Here is an 8405-nt window from a genome sequence, read left to right as displayed (position 1 = left end):
AATTTTTGTGTTCACAACCAAGATAAGGATCTCTTATTACTATATGAATTTAATATCTATAACATCTCTTACATTCAGTGAAGATTCAAGCCAAAGTTTCCTACACTATCTATAAGTAAAAGTTTTGCAATCTACAAATACCTGTACTCAGTGGTGAGTTGCCAAAATTTTAACCAATGCTTCGGGATAAAATATTACAAATATGACAATAAAATATAGCCAATCCTTCAGAAAGATTGGCAACATTGGATACCAAATTAATTACTAAGTACATTCATTTTGTCATTGAACATTTTGTTTACTGAATACATTTACATCTTTTAACTATAAACAAATATACTGGAAGTGTTAATTATTTTATGTCTGTCTCACAGTGAAGATCATATTTGAAATTAAATTGGAAAATAATCTATACATAGAATAAATGAATATTAAAACAAAATATTTTAGATTATAAAAAGAAATAAAGTTGGTATTTTTCATTTAAGAACAGCAAATCAATGATATAGACAATTACTACTACTACAACTCAGCAACATTCAGAAGGAAATGAAATTGCAGATGTAACTTTTGTAAGAAAGTAATATGAAAATAAAGAACTGATATCATGAAATATTCATTTATCTTATTTCAGTTACTTTTTCCTTTTATTTCTGCATGATCAATTCATCTTTTGGAGCAATTGAAACTGGTAAAAATGCATATACTTTCGTTTTTATTTATCCATGATAAAGTTCTCAAAGCAATTTCTTCTTTCTGTTTATTAATATGCTTTTACTCACATTATAGGTGCAGGCATGGCTGGCCATATCACGCTGAGAGCACCGGTTCTCGTCTGATCACCGAAGTTAAGCAAAGTCGAGCCTAGTGAGTAATTAGATGGGTGACCGCTTGGGAAACCTAGGTGCTGTAAGCATCCCACAATTTAAATTTCTCATGACGTCAAAGACATTAGTAGTGTTAGGAGACTATAACGGTATAGTTGATGCACGCATCGATAGTGTTGGCTCGATCCATAGGAAAGTAAACTCACGCCTCGTAGATCTGCTTAAGTGTTTTCAGCTGGCAGATCATTACAGACTTGACCATCCGAACGTCCCTGAGTGGACCTGGATGAGAAGCAACGGAAGGTTCAGGTCTTACTTAGATAGAATAGTAATAAGAACTAGAGATAAGTCTAGTTTTAGCTGTCCACAGCTCGTCCATGTAGCTTACACTGACCATAGAATGGTCAAGTGTACACTGGATGTAGATAGTACGGTTAAGAGAGGAACCAGCTACTGGAAGCTGAATAAGTCTATTTTGACTTGCGAGGCATGCCATAGCCGGATTAAGGGGTTAGTACAGAGGGCGTTAACCGGCACTGTGGTTAACAACCGATGGTGGTTCGCCCTCAAGAGAGCCATTCGTTTTGAGTCTATTAGGTTTAGCCGTCAGCTAAGACTAGATAAGGCCAGAATAGAAGGGTAACTAGTTAAGGACCTAGAGGAGGCGTTGAGGTTGGGCTCCGCATCTCACATTTTGGCAGCGAGAATGGCCTTGGACCGTCACCTCAAAGCCAAACATGAAGGGTACAGAGTTCGGGCTAAAGTATGCGCATTGGGCCGTGCGGGAATTAACGTTGCCAGATGGGCCCGTACGGTAGAAACCCAGCGTGGCAATGATGCCACAATTAGGTCTCTTGTCGATGATAATGGGTGTTCGGTCGATGGACGGGACGAGATGTGTGAGGCGCTTCACAAGCACTTTGCCGAGTTATTCGGGAGTGGCGGGGCGCTGGATCATGGCAAGGCCCTTAGAGATTTCCTGTCTGGTGGCCCACGTCTCTCGGCACGAGAAGCTGAGTGCTGTGAGGGGCCAATCACGGCCGAGGAGGTGATCAAGGTACTGGGTGAATGCCCCGGGGAGAAGTCGCCTGGTCTCGATGGTCTGCCTTACGAATTCTACAAAAGTATGCCAGACTTGTTCGGGCACCTGCTGGCCAGCGTCTACGCCAATTGGCATCAGAACGGGAGAATTCCCAAGTCTGCGAGCCAAGGGGTAGTAACGTTGATCAGGAAGGACCCGAGCAAGGGGGACGAAATAGGGAACTTCAGGCCCATAACTCTGCTGAACACAGAGTTGAAGATCTTGGCCAAGGTGCTAGCGAAAAGGTTGGCGCGGGTCATAGACAAACTTGTCGGGGAAGTGCAAACGTGCGCTATCCTGGGCAGGACGATCCACAACAATCTCCACCTTATACACTACTCCTTAGAGAGAGTGGAAAAACTTTCTGGCGCAGGGGGGGGGGGGGGCACTGGTACATTTAGACCAGTCTAAGGCTTTCGATAGGGTCGACCATCGGTACTCAGCGGCGGTCCTTGGGAAGGCTGGCCTGGGCCCAACCTTCCGCGGTTGGATTGCTACGTTGTACAGCGACATCGAGTCTGTCGTAAAAGTGAACAGTTTCCTTTCGAAGCCATTCGGGATCGAGCACTCAGTGCGTCAGGGGTGTCCCCTGTCTCCGCTTTTGTATGTGTTGGCCCTCGAGCCATTGCTGCGGAAGTTGGAGGCGATAGGGGATGCACCGCATGATCTATGGTGTGGGAAAGGAGCTACGGCGTATGCGGATGATATCACCATCAGCGTGACGGATGAGGGCCAGTTTCCAATGGTGGAAGAGGCTATCAAAAGTTACGAGACGGTAGCAGGAGCAAAAGTTAACAAGGACAAGTCAATCGGTTTGCAATTCGGCACCTGGAAGGGCAAGCCAATGCCGTCCAATAACGTCATGGGGCGTTGGACGGAAGGTCCTGTTAAGCTGCTTGGAGTCTGGTTCAGGCCAGGCCTCCAGATAGAGAAAAATTGGAGCGAGGTGACCAGCAGGGTGACTGCTCTAACCCAGACCTGGTCTGGGCGGGCGTTATCCTTGCTAGGAAAGGCGGAGGTGGTGCAGATGTTTATAGCATCGGTTATCACCTACCGATTTGTGGCTGAACAAGTTGGAAAGAATCCTTTTCCACTTTTTGTGGAAGGGAGGAAAGCCACTCGTGAAGTGCTCTGTCTGCTGCCAGAAACCGCTAAAGGGTGAGCTAGGGAAGCCTTGGCTGAGGATGCGAAAATTCGCATTAAGGTTGAGGCACCTTTGGCTTTACCTGGATGGAGAGCAGGCGTGGTCACCGCATGTCCAGTTCTACCTTCCGCACTTAACGTCCTTAATGGACGTTGGTAACTGGATCAAGCAGAGATCTAGGCTGGGGAACTGGCAATTGGAATGCCGACAGGCACTTCAGCTACTCTCTCGGGCAGGCAATGCCGGCAACAGGAGTTCCACCGTGGATTTTTATAGCAGGTTAGTGGGATTTAGGTCCGAAGACACCTTGGGGAAGACCCTGGGCTATGAAGAAAATCAGTTGACCAACCTGTTCAGAACTTTCGGGCCGGGATATCTGGACAATTACCAGAAATCCCTGGCTTGGCAGTGCTTCCATGTGGTGTTACCTGTTCGTGATAAACTGTCAAGACACGAAAGTGCCGTATTGCCGACATGTCCGAGGTGCGGGCAGGACAGGGAAACCGTCTTGCACGCATTCGTGGAATGTCCAGAATTAACGAGACTGATAGTTTTCGCAGAACAACTGTTGTCATCGATGAGAAGAGTACAGCTTTCAGCTGAATCTATCATCGAGATCGTGCCACCTCCTTCCCTCAACAGGGAAAGGAAGACTTGCTTTTCCTGCGTAGTAGCCATACTGAAAGAAACAGTATGGAAGATGCCTGTAAGAAGCATAGTGACGGATACCTTTGTATCTGGCCAGGGGTTAGTTAACTTTTTTGTTACCACCTCAGTAGTAAGATCAGGCTGGAGAAGAGGTATCTGTCACGAGACAGATTCATGAGAAGATGGAAGCCTGTGGCAAGGAAGCTGGGAATGTTTGGCACCAGGTAAGTGGGAGCCAAAAACAAGGGAAAGAAAAAGCAAAATTGCATCTGTATTGAGCAATACTTCAATCGAACATTGTAAATAATTTTTATTGTTTATTTAAAATTGTAAATATTTAATCAATACAGTTTCTTCACCCCTTTTATGTTTGTCTGTCCTTGTTCGTCCCCTCTTTGTAATGCCTTTATGGCAAATATTTATGAAATAAAGAAGCTTGCTTCCCAACCACATGGTTCCAGGTTCAGTCCCATTGCATGGTACCTTGGGAAAGTGTCCTCTGACAAAGCTGACCAAATCCTTGTGAGTGAATTTGGTAGATGAAAACTGAAAGAAGCCTATCATATATGTATGTATATATACATATATATTCATATATGTATATAATTAAGTGGAGAATGGAAAAACAAACACAAGAAGAAGCAAGTCAATTGGGCTAGTTAGCCATTGATTTAATTATGTGGAGATTATATAATGAGTCATTTATGATCATTTCGATGTGCCAAATGGTTTGCAAGACAAAAAAAATTTTTGAGTGTGGAGGAAGCATTGGAGATCCAAATTGAGGGAGTGAAAGTAAAGTCCAGACTACATGTGTTTTCTAGCCAGCAGATCCTCTGATGTAAAAATTACTCAATGAGGGATACTCAGCTAGTGTCTCATCAAGCCAAAGATACCTTAATTATATGAAGGTTACATTGTCATTAAGGATTCCCAAGTTAACTCACCAAAGATAAAATTTGAAATATATATATAATATATACATGTATATATATATATATATATATATATATATATATATATATATATATATATATCAGTGGTGACTCCAGCACTCGGACTGTTTGGGCTTAGCCTGAGTATAAATTTAGTAAAGTGAACATGTATTTGCAAGATGATTTAATTTCTGCCAACACTGACTTCAAGTATGTAATTTCAGTCAATAAGTTGGGCTAATTTTATTGAGCCTGGTTGCAGTCTATTTATTTTCATTCAACATCTGGTGGTCATCTTAGAGGTGCCCTGTGTCAAAAAATATCATTCACAGCAGACGTTCTTTCGATATTGTTCACACGTGCCAGACTCGGGCTCAGAAGTTACTGCCTGAGTTGTTATCTATAATCATAAAAATTTAAAGTAATTCAAATTCAATTTTTTTTTGAAACAATAAATTTCTATAGTGATTAGGATTTAAGTTCCAATCTATGAAAAGTTTCCATTCTACAATATTCTTAAAGGAACGAAAAATTATCCAACACAACAATTCCTATCTCTCCACTTGTAGTCATCATCTGCATACTTACTTCTGATGGACCAGTGCTTTTCCTGTTTTCATTTCCTACATTGCCTCCACTACCTCTTCCCAACTAACCCTCTCCACTGGCCCCTTCACCACCACAGCTTCCACCCTCTGATCCCATTCATTCTCCTCATTCATAATTCCCTTCGTGTGCTCTTCCCAAACTCTTCCCCTGTCCTTCTCACTAAAATTCAACCTTCCATCACTCCCCTTCATACATCTTCCACCTTCAACATTTCTTCCATCTTTTTTCATTGATTTAAACCTAAACACTCTATCTGTGTTCTCATCCAGCCCATTCAACTTCTCCTCAGCCTCCTTCTTTATAGACCTTGTAACCATCCTCTTTGCACAACTCATCATGTTATACCTTTCTTTCATTTGCTCAGTCCTGTTATTACATAAAGCTTTGTGCACCCCCTTCTTCCTCGCTATCGCATCCCTCACCTCTTTGTTCCACCACCACATATCTCCTCGGTCTCTCCTACCATTCATCCTTCCACACACTTTGTCACATGCCTTTAGTACCCCTTCCTTAAAAGACTTCCACAAATCCAGTGCATCAATGCTTACCAATTCCTCAACTCTCTTCTCAAACCTTGCTCGTGTTTATTCTTCCTTCAGTTTCCACACCTTTCACCTCTCAGCCATTCCCTTTCTCACACATTCTTTAACTTTCCTCTTATCCAAGTCAGCAACCACCAACCTATACTGCAACTCCCCTGGTATTGTCTTCACATCTCTCAGATACTTTCTGTTTTTCCTGCCAACCAGCATGAAATCAATCTCTGTCTCATTCCCTCCTGCACTGAAAGTCACCTTCCTTTTCTTTGTTTTCCTAAACCACGTATTCACACACAACTCTTTCTCATCACAAAACTCCAACAGCATCCTTCCTTCCAAATTTCTCTCCCCAATTCCTTTTCCTCCATGCACACCCTCAAAGCCCAGGATCCATTTCCCAACATGTCCATTAAAATCACCCATGCCCAAAACCAATTCATCCACCTTATGACCTTATGTCATTTCACCAAAGAACTGCTCTTTCTCAGCAATTCCTCTTCCACTTTGCAGACCCTAACCCACAAATCACCCTCACCACTTCTTCTTCAAATGCCAACACTACTGTCATCACTCTGTCACTCTTTCTCCTGACCTCCTCCACCTTCTCACAGATTTCTTCCTTCACCAAAACTCCCACACCTCCAGTCCTCTTGTCATTTCCCAACCACCAAAACTTGTACCTTCTTCTCTTGACCCCACAAATCTTGCACCCTGGACCCTCCACCTAACCTCCTGCACATAGCACACATCCACCCTCCTCTTTTTCGATTCCTCACACACCTATATATGCACAGGGGGCGATGAGTAAATTGTTGCCATCTGATATTTTTAATTTTGGACATTGTTTGTTTTTGATTTTGTTGATGACGCAGTAGGGCCAGTTGGGCATCATCTGTGAAAAAAAAACAGCACCACAATGCAATTCATTCAGTCAGAAATTTGGAAACATGCTGTACAGCTTGGCATTCACACCAGAAGCTCCAATGCGAACATTTTAGAGTGTCTGAGTCAATATGAGGACATGCACTGAGAGTGATAAAAATCAAACATCCACTCAACATCATGGTCTTTAGACTGATCACTAATGATGGTAACATTATGCTGCCATTGATCTTCTTACATGGCCTCAGACTGAATACAGAGGCCTACATCAAGTGCCTGGAGGAGGTAGTGCTGCTCTGGGTCAAGAGAGTGGCTACTGGAAGACCTGATGTCTAGCAACAAGATTCTGCACCATGCCACACAAGCAGGGAGAACCCAATCATAGCTGTCAGACAATTTCTGCGATCACACCACTGATTATTATGTGTGGGGTGCAGTTAAGCGAGAACCATCAAAACTCCTTGTAACACCAAAGATGAACTGAAGGTAGGGATTAAGGCAGCATTCATCAACTTAAACAAGGAGACCATCCAGAAGAGTTGAAAGAGATTCTGAAGTCGTCTGGAGGTTGTGGTTGAAGCCAATGTCAATACATTTACTCTTTAGTATTTCAAGACATTTTTATGTAATTATGGTTAATATATCTGTTAAAATGAGATGTCAGTGTTATTTAGACAACAATTTATTCACTGCACCCTGAATATATACGAGGTTGAGTCTAAAGCTTTTTGGAAAAGGATTTATATTTATAATATGTAACTGCTTTCCCAAATAAAATTGCACTTTATTTTTGAAGCTCCAGTGAAGCTATGGGGTGAAACTCAAGCTCTCAACTATGTGTTTGTTGCATCTTAAAACAGAAATCACTGTAAGCTAATGAAATCCATGACGGAATTTCTTATTCTTGTCTTTTATTTGATTTCTTATTACTAATCTGTACTCTGAAGCTTTTATCTGAAGCAAATGTTTATTGAGTTCTAACACCAAGATATTAGTATCACTAAGCCTAAGCAGAATAATACACACGCACACATATATCTTAGGTCATGGTAAGGTATAAAGATAGGATACTTCCAGTGAAGTATCCTATCTGAATTCTAGGTTATCAACACTGTCAGGTTCCAGACTAATGCTGAAATTCTTCAAGTGTAGAAAATCCTGATTTCATGACAGTAACACCATTGTGTGGGTTTGGTGAAGAGTAAATTATAATCCAAAAAAGAAGACAAAGAAACACATCTTTAATGATTCATTGAATGGTTTGTTGGTATAGAAACAATTGTAACAAATCATTAAAGATTTGTTAAAGAATTTTTTTGTCTTATTATTTGGATTATACACATATATACACACACACACACACACACATATATATATATGTATGTATGTATGTGTGTATATATGTATGTATATATATATATATATATATATATATATATATATATATATATATATCATCATCATCATCATCATCATCATCATCATCGTTTAACGTCCGCTTTCCATGCTAGCATGGGTTGGACGATTTGACTGAGGACTGGTGAAACCGGATGGCAACACCAGGCTCCAATCTGATTTGACAGAGTTTCTACAGCTGGATGCCCTTCCTAACGCACGCCAGTATATATATATATATATATATATATATATATATATATATATATATATATATATATATATATATATATATATATATATACGTGGTCTGATCAATAAGTATCCAGTCTGTCGCCATAGTAA

At 41.3% G+C, this 8405-nt stretch overlaps 1 pseudogene; it reads left to right on the top strand.

The window, feature by feature from the left end:
• Positions 1 to 800: 800 nt before the first annotated feature.
• LOC128249655 (5S ribosomal RNA) lies at positions 801 to 916 on the top strand (annotated as a pseudogene).
• The last annotated feature ends 7489 nt before the right edge of the window (positions 917 to 8405 follow it).

This window comes from Octopus bimaculoides, chromosome Z (genome assembly GCF_046866305.1).
Source record: "Octopus bimaculoides isolate indiv1 chromosome Z, ASM4686630v1, whole genome shotgun sequence".
Lineage (NCBI taxonomy): Eukaryota > Metazoa > Mollusca > Cephalopoda > Octopoda > Octopodidae > Octopus > Octopus bimaculoides.
Note: the sequence above shows the minus strand (reverse complement) of the source record. Positions and strands in the feature narration are given on the sequence as shown.